The following is a 12,420-nucleotide window of genomic DNA, read 5'->3' as shown; positions in this document are numbered from 1 at the left end:
TCTAAATCCCCTCTTCAGTTAACTCAGTCAGGATTTCTGCCTTCCACACATCACCAGAGCTCTTTTGCTGAACACAGGCTCCTTCTTAACAACCCCTTGCACTTCTAGCCTGGGACTTGCACCAAGGCCTGCATCCCACTCGAGTTTCATTTCTGCTGTTCCCAAGACATTCACTATGGACCAGAGTCTGCCTAACAATGACCCAGATCCACCTGTGCACATCCTTCACCAAGCATGATAATGGTTTTTTTCATGCATGTAGCTCAGTTTAACCCCATTTTGCATCAGATGCACTGTGGAGAAAGGGAGTGCTGCCATGAAACCAGCTCTAACAACAAGAACCCCAAGAGAGAAGCCCAGACTGGCCTGCCCTACTTGCCCCAACTCCTCCACCCCACGTGCAGCTGTTTCACCACCCAAAACACAGAATTGTCTCCTACCCAGTGAAAGGCAGCACTCCAACAGCCACTGACAAGACAGCCATGCTCCCCAGACAAACCTGATTATACAAATACTAGGCTTTCATTAGCTTATTACTTACAAAGAAGCATTTTCCTATTGCTTAGTTGAATATCCCATGAATGTTGCCAGAAGAAAGCTTTTCTAATTCTAAGCTACTTGGAGATATCTAAAGTATGAATTGCTTCGATTCAAATGGCAACTCCTAACAGGCACAAGTATTTGAAGCATCTGTAGACTGACCAGGAAGAAACAAAACTTCTACTAAATACTTTCTTCTAGAAAGCCAAAAGGAAGACAAATTTCAAGTCTCCAGCACTCTGATTCACTCATCACTTGTCATGGGAGAGTTAGATCTCACAGAATACAAGCAAAGAAAAATGTGCCAAATAAAAGAAAGCCAAATTAGAGAGTCCTTACAGAACAACTCAAGTTCAGAAGGAAATAGCAAAACTACTGAAGACATCAGAACAAGTGTTGATACAAAATACAGCTATTCTGTAAGGTCTGTTTCTGTGATGGCATGGCTGCTTTCTGCATCTGGTCATAATAACACAGAGTATTTGACAAGCAGTAATGTAGTTCTGGTTAAAATAATGAGGTAAACACGAAGCAAGAAATTTGGCATGAGTCAAATTAGTCAAAAAAAAACCCAAAAAACAATTAGTCAATACACACTACTAGAAACCTTCAGTCTTTACAAAGCTGTAACTAGAGTTTGCAGAAAAACATTTTAAAATGCTTTTCTCACTTTTCTTTCTATTCTATCATTTTCTGTCCTCATTCTACATTTCTTCCTTTGCTTCTCAGTGTCTTGTAAACAACTTCTAAAAGCAACTCCCTGCTTTATCTTCTCTTTCTACCCAAAACACAATTATCTGCAATCCCACCTTGTTTTTGCATCTTCCTCAGGGCAAAAATTGTATTTCACTCCTTGGCAGCTACAGAAAGATGAGCTGTACAAGAAAAGATACACTTTTTGGGTGGGTACCAAGACAGCACTGGTGCTTGATAGCAGATGTTTTGCAGGTACTTGGAATTTATCTGCTGCAGCCTCAGGCAGGATGGGAACTACACTATGTTGGCTGCTGTAAGCAAGCCAGAAGAATTGCTGTCCCTCCTTACAAGTGCCAGAAGCAAAGAAAACCAAAAGCAACAAAACTTCCATTATTTAGGAATGCTTATTTCTAAAAGTTGAACTGGCACAACAACCTAAGACCACAATTAACAAAGGCACGGTTACAGAAATTTGCATGCTGTCACAGCACATGTGGACTGGTAACTAAATACCCTATTTTCAAGTATAGTAACAAGAGACAAATGAAGGCAAAGAAATACACAAATGGTTTAGGGCCTTTAGGGCCCTCCACAGCTGCAAACCTTCCTAAAATCACCTTTGATCCTAAAGGCTCTGAAGTGTTACTATGTCAGATACACAAATGCCAAGACAGATCATCTTTTTGCTTCAAAATCCATATGCAACAGCTGACTTCCTATTCCCAGTAGAAGCTACTTGTCACACAAATTATGAGGTAAAATCAACAATCTAATCAGATCTGACAAAAAGTGGGCCAAAAAAAATTGGAATTATGATGATAAGGATATGAAATATGGATTTTCATCTACCATCATTAATGATGAACCTCACTCTAAATACACATTTTGCCTTGAGATATTAGATAATGATAATATGAAGCCATCATGATTAGCAAGATATTTAAAAATTAAGTACCCAGTGAGGTGAGGACAAATCTTATGCTCAATTTCTTCAAGTCATGTGATATTTAATATAGTACTTCACTTAAAAAAACCCCAACCCCCTGAACTCAATGGCAAACCTTCAAAAGCCTTTTTAAAGATTTCTTACTTTGCAGCAAAAGAGACAAAGGCATATAGCATGAGAGACCATTTGGTTTTCCTACTGCAGCAAAAAAATGGCTGAAATAATACATGGAAGACAATCTGGCATTCCTTTGTCAGCAAACACTGCTGGAAAACTCACAGAAAACAGCTGAAGATTTGAGGGAACAAGGATTAGAACAAATTATGCAGTGTGGGAGGTGTGCTACACTGTTGGCTGGCCTTACAGATGTTTCTTACATGCCTCATGTTAGGGTATATGCTGGATTGTTCCACCAGTCAAACACACTGGGAACTTCTCTTTTGTGAGCCACTTCAGGAATGATGTATCAAAGTAAACTCAACAGCAAATTATTTCTTTATTAGAAACAATGTTTTATGAGAAAAGTGCAAGTGTACACTTATGTGATTTTATCTGTAACCTTTACACTGGAATCCTTTATTTTGTATTCCAGTTAAAGCAATCACTCCATAACCACACATGAAAATCTTTCACTGCATCATTCACAGAAAAACCAACACAGCAATGCTGGAGGCAGGAGTGCACCAAGTGCTCAGGATGTCATGGATTATATCATTTTATAAAAATAACAGGTTCCAGCAGTAGAATACCTTGTAACAAGATGGGGAGTGACCACACAATTCCCACTCCCACAGTAAGTTTTGCTAGTTATGTTGTGGCAAAGGGCCTAACAGAGTTGTCACACCTAATGACACACCATGTGTTTTTTCCTACAAAGGCAACTGCTCAAAACTGCCTGTTCTTTTCTGTGCTGAAAAGGGGCTGTCTGCACTATCCTACTTACCAGATATTTTCAAATAAATACACACCTAAGGTGTCCCTTCAAGGTGAAGCTGACAGCCTGTTTTAACAGGCAGCAAGAGGGTAACTGCTTTCCAGAGGAAACTCACTTTACAGAGACTGTTTTGAAAATAGATGTTTGCAAATGTGTCCGCTGAAAAAACCTCCTATAAAAACCTCTGAAAGCTGTATATAATTTACAAAACTTGAAAATCTTTTTTAAAACCCCAACACTGTTTAAAAATCTTCCAAAGGAAGTGCTTCAGGAAAAGAGAAAAATGCAACATCTTCCCATTAGTCTGCAAGAAGAACTGACTGGCGTCAGGGAAGGCAGAAATTTAATAGATGAATTCCAAGAAGAATCTCTGCATAATTAGTGTATGGGAGTGGGAAATTAGCATCATTATTTAGTAAGCACCAACAAGGCACTTCTTCCATTTGGATCTGTCGTTGTCAGGCATCCTATTTGGCTTGGAAAGTCATTAAAACCAAGCACTGAACTAAACTAAACTGAACCTAGAACCAACCCTTAAAATGGCTGTATACAAGTGATGAACCAACATTTAAAAAAAAATTTGGGAGGCACATTCAATTACATAGCTCTCACTAAATGATTCCTAAATGAAAGTAAAAAAATGGGTTTTGTTAAAAAATAAAACATCTTTTATTTGTCTTATCTTTTATTAATTTCTCATTTTTGTGTGTGTTCTGTAATGTGTATAATAATAGTTGAGTAGTATGTGTGCAAATTGATGAATAATATAGATATATTTTGGTGTGTGTGCTCACAAATCTTTTACTGGTAAGGGTGTGAGATCAAAAAGAAAAACTTTCTAAACTATTGCCTTGGTAGGCTGGCAATATTATCCCAGAGAAGTTAAGGCAATGGCTGATTATACTAAAATCCACATGGAAAACATTTGAACTGACCCTTTACATGTCCAGGTCTACTACATGCAATGCCCTCACTCAAAACTCATTACATCCTCTCCTCAATGGATTTGTTCTGTATTTAATCCACAGTCTGCTCTGCCCAAGCTCCCAAGGCAAAGTTAACTGCCCTTTCTTCACAGCTTCTGCTCTTCTGGACACACACCTACACCCATCAGCTGCTTTGAAGTCTCATTAGTACCACAGTGCAGCTGGACAGACAACCCAGCAAACAGCCAGGCTTATCTGCACCTTACTCACAACTGCAAACACAGCCACCAATTATTTTTATTTAATTAAAAACCACCAAATATTCCTCAGAGTTGGTACATACTACAACATCTTGGGTTCTTGCCTGGGGTCTGTACATCCTCAGCTATTGCAAAGAAATATTTCCAAAGAGTACCTCAAACATCACAACAGTGATCTCATTTCCCACAGCCTTTGCATTTTTCAGCTGTAGCTGGACACTGATATCTTCCTCCCTGTCCCAGTGCCTTTAGCAATACCCTGACCCAGGGGACATCACTGGCTCCTTTTGCTGGGCCCTGCATGCTGCCTGTGCAGCAGGGACTCCCACTCAGCCCTTGCCCCAGGCAGCTCACACATGCCCTTGTCAACAGATAGGTCCTTGTACCACAACAAAAAATCATCCAAGAAAATCTTGCAGTCACAAATGACAAAGAACTACAAGAATTACAGAAATTGCTACCTACAGTAAACTGAAATATTCAGGTTGGACCTCCTGATTTCACTTATTCATAGATCCATTGCTAATTTTTGATTGTCATGGTGTCTAAACATCCTCATTGGGTTTAAGGATGGTGCCCATCAGCCCTACACCACCATCACATCCCTGAGACCATCCCTCCTGCTACCACAGGTCTTCTCTCAAACATGCACCACCACTTCTGTCAGACACTGACAATCTGCCTTTCCTGCTGCTGTTCTGCCTGCCAAGTGCCACCTTGCCATTTCCTGCTACACAGCACTTGGCACACACAAATTGAACGAAGGTAAAAGGTACTCACTGTAAATTACTTTAGGCCTAATTAATGTTTCCAGCTGAACAAATTCAAGCCAGCAATTTTTTGGAACTGTTTTATGCTTATACTTATGTCAACTATACACAAAGTTTAAATCTCACATTCCAGAAAAATCAGAACTTTCCTGATAGTACAGAAGATGACTGAAACCAAACCACAGGATAGGCTGGACTTGAGGTTGCTGAGACAAAGGGTTACTCACCACATTACAGCTATCAACTCTCAAGAAAAGTCAAGAGAGATCATTATATGAAAATAAACAATATGTAATAAGAAAAGGATTACACAACTGAAGACAATGCCATTGTTTAAGAGGTTCTCACACCACTACACCAAATACTTCAGCAAAAACTAAACTCTTCTACATATTAGAGCAACAAACCTACCACAGCTGGCAAATGTAAATTGCTATTCAACTCAAAAAAGTCATCAGTCCATGTAGTACCATTGATTCTTTATCACCTCAATTGTTATTGACTGTGATTTAGAAGCCTGAGAGTCTGCTGCTTGCTCCTGGGTTATATGCCACTTTTCCACAAAAATAAGAAATCTCAACCTTACAAAGTTGCCAGAGACAAAGACACAAGGTTCATTTACAATTCACTTCAGACCATACTTTCTTCCTGCTGCCTGAACACAGAAAGATGAGCTACCTACAGAGAATGAAAGGAAGGCAGTTTCAGTGCCAGCCTGGCCCATCTTGGCAGGAAATCCACTGGAAGCTGCCAAGTAAAGGGACTACAAGTAAGTCAGCACAGTAATACTGTAAAGATATTTTAAGACAAGACTTACTGTTGTATAGTCACCCTCACCTTGTGAAGTCAGTGCATTTTCTAGCTTTATGAAGATGCTTGAGTAAAAAGGTGCTGGAGCTTTGAGAATCGAGGGGGTGGATCTCTGGGGATGAAATTCCAGCTTGCAACTGGAAGTGGAAAATATCAAAATGTTATCACAATTGCTTCAAGTATGCAGGCTAATTCAAACTCAATTCCAAGATAAGCATGTGTGCACACAGCACACCCAGGGAAATGCTTCTCTGACTACTGTGAAATGGGTTTTCAGCAGCATTAGCAGGGACAGCGAGCTACAAAATTCATTGTACACGGTTAAAATCTGGTGTTAAAACCAAGCACGGGGCTCCTTACCCCCCTCTCACACTCAAGCATCCCAGCCTCACTCCAAGGTGGAGCTGCCCTGCACTCAGGGACAAAAGGCACAACCCTGAACACTGATCAGAGCCAGGATTGCACCACATGCTGTGAATCAGCACTCACACATCTAAGGAGCCCAGGCTACCTTCCAGGCATCCTTTGTGCAAAAGGAATAGACTGTTTAATCACAACAATAAAAATCAAGTATAAAGGAGCTTAAGACGCAGCATGATGTCCATAACCATAATCTCATCCACTGAGTTGCAAAACCCTAGATTATTTTGCTTAACATAGCCTCTGGAAGTTGTAAGATGAACTACTCTGAAAAAAACCCTCTGCTTTATCATTTGCATCTCCTTTGCCCAAAAATTTTTGCAGTTCAATTTACTGTGTATTTAAATAACCATACGTAGCCAAAATCAGAACCCTGGAAGCAAAAACCTGCATTCTCCTTCAGGAATACCTGACACTGCAATTTCCACCTCCAGTTGTCCCAAATGAAACACTGAAATCCAAAAGTAAACAAATGAAACATAACACTGCTTTATTCAGACAGCCTCCCCCCATGTGCAACAACACCCAACATTTTGCTTGCTGTTCTCAATTTGCATCAGCATTCTATTGTCTGCAGAAACATGCATAAGCAGGCTTGCCAAAAATTTTAAGGATTCAAAAGCAGGGAGGAGAAAAGAATTTCTGAAAGCTGGTACAGTGGTCTGTAAAGACATTCACACTTCTTCCTTAATTAGGGGCTGGTGCAAAGGCAGCATCTGGAAAACACTGCTTAGCAAGAAACTCTTCATATTAAAAAAAATAATATCAAGATATCTACGTATTCGGCAGCTTATCAAAATCTCCAAAGGTCAGATAGGACTGGCAGCTGAGAATCAACTCAAATGGTGTTTTCAGTACCATATTGCTAAAATTATGGATTGTAGGGATACTTCAACAATGGTATTGCTCATATTGCATGAACATACAATATTGATAACCCAAGAGTTATCTGACACTACAGTGCCACAAAAAGAGGTGAGATGTTTGAACTCCTGTCTAGATGTGGTGACTAATTAAGCACTGCCATTTTTGCAAACCATCTGGACTGCATTTGCACAGGTTTAATAGATACAGATCATATAAGCCTATAAAGCAACAATCCAAATATCAATGCATCAGAACATCCTTGCTATGGGCAGTCAAATCTTTGTAGAAACAACACCAAATAAATGAAAGTTTTCACAGCAAAACTTCCAAGTCTCATGCAGTTGAAGCTATGCCACAGCTAGACAGTTCTAGAAGCCCACTTCTTCCACTCCAAAATAAGACTGGGATTCTGCTCTAGTGGTGCTTTGTACTGATAGTTATATTTATAACTGCAGATGGATTTCCTAATATAAGTAGAATTCAGTCATTGCATTAGCTGGCAAATGATGAAAGAAGTCTAAGTAAAACTGTAAAACAAACCAAGCTCAGAGTAAAATGACTTAATCCTCTGCAGTTCAAATGCAAGTTCATCTTCCTCGATATTGTCTGCTTGTAAGCAATCTGTCCATCACACACACCACAAAACCTCTCACCCTCTCAGGCACTACTACAGTGCAATGGCAATGTTTCAAATCAACCTAAATTAGGCTGTACCACATTCCATTACATGATATCATGCAACAGATGTTACTCCAAGAACACACAGGACAATTATTCAGGATAAACTCCTGTAATCTGAATGGTAAAATGAATGGGTATCCCATGAACTGGCTGTAGACTTTATCTAACTTTATACAGAGATTCAGAACTTGAATACTATTCAAGCTTGCCATAGTTAACCCACTTAGATTGGCAACCAGAAACAAGAAGTATTCTTATCTTACATAAGCTCAATAATTTTGTCACTAATAGATAAGCTAGAATTCCACTTAACCCTTTAGTCCTGCAGTGACCAGTGAGTTAAACGAGGCATTAGGAAACTCAAATGAAATGCACTTCCAAGAACCAAGAGACACTCCCCCTCCCTCCTCAGCTGTGTGATAACCTTGAATCTCCCTTGAAAATGCCACATTATGAAAATTAAAGCAGGAATGGCAGTTCAGCCAACTTAACTCTCAGTTAACTTGTCTAACAGCTGTGCTGTTGGAAGCATGGCTGACCAATATGCCATAGAGATATGAAAGCTTTTCATATAGTACAATTTGAAGGTATTTTTAATTAACACTGGCAGCTTGCATTCCTACTTAAAACACACTGCCATAAACATATAAATAAGTCATGTTTTACACGAGCAAGAGCAATCTCAGAAATATGGTGCTTCTTTGTTTTTAAATCATAGGGACATTGTTCCATGGCCATTGGGCTCTTCTGAGAATGCAGAACTCCTCAGCACCTCTAAGTAACAGACTTCCAAACCCAGAACTGCCTTGAAATTTAATATGGCTCAAACTTTGCCCCAAAATACAGGTCTACAAAATACACTTTAAAAATACTTGGAGGGAAGTGGACAATTGTTTAATCTGGCAAGAGATTTTTTTTCAATCAATGAACATTCCCACAATCTTCCTAACTAGACGTCATAGCAGCATTTTAGCACACAAAAAGTGAAGCCTAAATGAAAAAAAAGGCTGAAATGAAACAGCTGGTCAGCAGAACAAAAGCGCTACGGAAGGTGAGCATAAAGGCAGCAGAGGCCCCAGCTCTCAGTAAGGTGTTCCCATGCAGTGACACTGTGCCAGGCTCAGGGCACAGCGGCAAGGCTGCACACAGAGACAGAAACATGCCAGGAGAGCATGGGAGAAACAGAGGGATTGGGGCACACAGAACCCCAGTATGTGCTAGGAGGGCACGGGGGAAACAGAGGGACCGGGCACACAGCAGAACCCCAGGCGGGACGCGGACAGCCCCGCTGCAAGCGCACAACGCCGCCCGGCACTCAGGGAGGTTTAGCGCTTTGCTAGCCCCGGACACGAAGGCTCACCGGGGCAGGCAGCCCGGAGCGCTGGAGCCCTGCACGGCCCAGGCCGGCCCGACCACAGCGGGGCCGGGGAGCAGCGCCCACCCACCCTCGGCTGCGCCGCGCAGGGGCGGCCGCGTCCTTCCCTCCCTCCGGGATGGCCCCACGGGACCGCCCCGCTCCCAAAGCGAGCCTTCCACCGCTCCCGTGGGAAGATGCGGACACAGAGATGGATACAGATCCACGCATATGCAAACGCGGCAGGAGCGTCCTTGGGAGGTCGTCACTTCACCACGTATTGCGAAAAGGATTTTTCTACATCGCGGTCGCCAATAGCGCCCAACAGCGAACAGCTCCGTTCCCCGGGCAAGCACAGCTCCGACCCGGCCACGCCACGCTCCCCCAGGCATGATGCGAGGGGCCGGCCGAGCCAGCACCTGCCTCCTATTCCAGCCCTCCACGGCACAGGGAAATGCCGAGAGACCGCTGTCTCCCTCTCATGCCGGCCCGGCTCCTGACGAGCGATAGGTGAGCCGAGGCCGCTCTCCCCTCCCGGGGCTCAGCCCACACGGCACCGGGCCGGGCTGTTGCTGTCCCCCCTGGAACCAGCAACTTGTTGTGCAGGGAGCGCTGCCCGCGGGCTGCAGCGAGCCTGCCCGGGCGCTGCAGGGAGCGGCGATCGGCGGCTGCAGCCGCTCGGAGCAGCCCGCACCGAGAGCCCCGCGCAGCCGAGCGGCTCCGCGCTGCCGCCGCTCAGCCCCGCGCCGAGTCTTCCCCCTCTCGGCGGCTCCGCACAGACCGCACGCTCTATGCAATGTGCAACGGCGGGGCAGGACGAGGGTCCTCGCGGGCTCCTACCGGGAACGCTGTTACTGTGGCATTGCGGAGCGCCTGAGCCCCGCCGCGCTCTCGCTTCCTTCCTTCCCCCCGCTCCCGCCGGCTCCACCACCACCGCCGCCGCCCGCAGCCGCCGCCGCTGCGGACTCGAGGCGCAGACCCCCGGCGGGGAGGGCAGGAAGCGCGTCATCACTCCGGGCCGCTCCACCGCCCTCCGCCCGGCCCGGCCCGCTCGGGGGACCCGCGGCTCCCGCCCCGCGCCCGGAGAGCGGCGGGAGCAGAGCCCGCCTCACCTGAGGGGCCGGAGCTCCCCCGCACCTGGGCCTGAGGGAGAGGCGCCTCCGCCGGCCGCAGCCCTCACCCAGGCGGGGAGGTAGCGTCGTTCTCGCTCTGCCCGCCCGGCACCGCGGCGGCCCGGGCACGGCAGCTCCTCGGGGGAAGGAGGAGGAGGAGGAGGGAAAGCGGAGCAGCCCCTGGGGGAGGAGAGAGACCCCGCAGGGCAGGACCCAGCACCGGCGGGGCAGGAGGCGCCCCTGAGGCAGGGACGGAGCGGAGCGGGGAGAGGCGCGGCCGCAGGTGCCGGAGCAGCCCCGACCCCCGCCCAGCGCCCCGTGCCGAGCCTTTACGGTCACGGCATCCATTAGGGTGGAAAAGACCACTGAGGCAATCGAGTTCCAGCTTAGGACCGAACACCACCTTGTCAAACAGACCATAGCACTGAATGGTGCCGGACGCCTCTTGAACGTCTCTAGAGATGGTGACTGCACCACCTCAATATATTCATACAAATATGAGAAAATAAGTACCTACTCCAGCTTAGGTCCCTTACATGAATTAGTGCCATATATACTGGGGCCTTAGTAAAATTGCAACAGTCAAAAATCATGCAGTTAAAATAATTTCACCTGATTTAGCTGAAGTACAGTCATTAGTAAATATTTTTACTTGTAACCAGCTTAAAAGAGCTACATCAGTATACAGCTGGTTTTGCCTTTCAGAGTAACCTTGCTCCAATAAATTAACCTTAAGACACTAAACTCACAATGCATGGTGACACAGTCCAACACAGCTACACAGCTTGGATCAAAGCACTTGGTGGGCATGTTCAAGGCAGTAAAACCCAACCAGATTATTTTATACACACACCCTGCAGAATTAAAAGCATCACAATTTCAACAGGTTGTCTTTTCCTGCCACCCTGTTACCCTGAGCTGTGCCAGCTTTATCAGACAAGAGGTGTCTGCTCTGTTAAAATAGAAGCTACACAGGATTTACCTCATAACTTGCCAATACTTGACAATATTATGAGTTTTACAAATGAGTTATTGTTATCATCTGTTACTAAAGAGATACTATCCAACGTGTTATTAAAAGAAGTGATAACTAAAGTTTTTTTTTTGTGGTTTAGAGGTACTTTTGCACATGTAAGTTACCTGTGAACAGCCATAATATTTACATAAAGAGCAGTTTGGCATGTTTTGGTTTGTTGGCTGTTTTGTTTGGTTTGGGTGTTTTCCTGGCCTTTTACTACCATGATGATAAGCTTCCAACAATGTGGTTTTCCCTGGGTGGCATACAACTTAAACTTCCCTCTAAAAAAATAAATAATGATGCATTTCATTCTTCTCTTCATGCAGTATTATCCTATTTTCTGGCTGCAATACTGCATCAAGAGAAACTTCTTGTACACCCTGAGTATTCCTGATTGCATTATATTTTTCTGCCTTCACTTTAAAATCTTTTCCTAACCTGTGTGTTCTCTCACATAGTAACATGCAAGGCCACAATTCCAGTCTCTGCTGCCCTGGTCACTTCTGTGTTCTTCTGTTTCCTCTCAGCTCACAGGAAGGCTGTTCAAATCCCTGTGCTGCACTGAGCTCCAAATAACTCCTTTGAGATTTCAGCAGAATGTCAGTAAAATCCCAAAGAACAAAAGTTCACCACAATGTGGAGTGCAATGTCAAGACCAGGCTCCACTGTGTCATTTCTGTGTCTTGCTCCTCCCAATACCTCTGTGTGCCTGGACACATTTACTGTCTCCCTTTGTGCCAAACCAGCTTTTTTTTTTCCCTCCTTATGTTGTATCATATCAAATACAAGGTGGTCTGAGCACATACCTGCATTCTACAGTAAGAATCTTTGATAAAACTAATGCAATAATAAATGAGATATTCTGTCAATCTGTTGTGAGGATTTGGCTTTTGTTATTTCAGTAACAATTCTAGGCTTATTTGTATTCAGAGAATACTTTAAGGCATTCTATTGGACACCTGACTTCTAAAGTTGTTTTTTTCCTGGCATCCCAGCTATTCTAACACTTCATCTTCCCATCCTCTTATTACCAAACCCCAGAACTTTAGGGTAAGTGTGTTTTATCAGAGAAAGAATTACAACAAT

At 44.0% G+C, this 12,420-nt stretch overlaps 1 protein-coding gene across 6 annotated transcripts in view; it reads right to left on the bottom strand.

The window, feature by feature from the left end:
- Positions 1–10,397, bottom strand: part of TLN2 (talin 2) — a 144,113-nt gene extending 133,716 nt beyond the window's left edge. For 3 of the 6 annotated variants that reach the window (XM_064722631.1, XM_064722636.1, XM_064722634.1), the window contains exons 1-2: positions 10,045–10,176; positions 5,910–6,019 (exon numbers count right to left, since the gene is read on the bottom strand). The gene's annotated coding sequence lies outside the window, so the exon portion shown is untranslated. Of the gene's footprint in view, positions 1–5,909; positions 6,020–10,044; positions 10,177–10,316 lie in introns of those variants that run through there. The other 3 variants (XM_064722632.1, XM_064722633.1, XM_064722635.1) reach the window with 3 other exon arrangements.
- Between the last annotated feature and the right edge of the window lie 2,023 nt (positions 10,398–12,420).

This window comes from Zonotrichia leucophrys, chromosome 10 (genome assembly GCF_028769735.1).
Source record: "Zonotrichia leucophrys gambelii isolate GWCS_2022_RI chromosome 10, RI_Zleu_2.0, whole genome shotgun sequence".
Lineage (NCBI taxonomy): Eukaryota > Metazoa > Chordata > Aves > Passeriformes > Passerellidae > Zonotrichia > Zonotrichia leucophrys.
The sequence above is the reverse complement of the archived record's forward strand: the minus strand, read 5'-3'. Positions and strand labels throughout refer to the sequence as shown.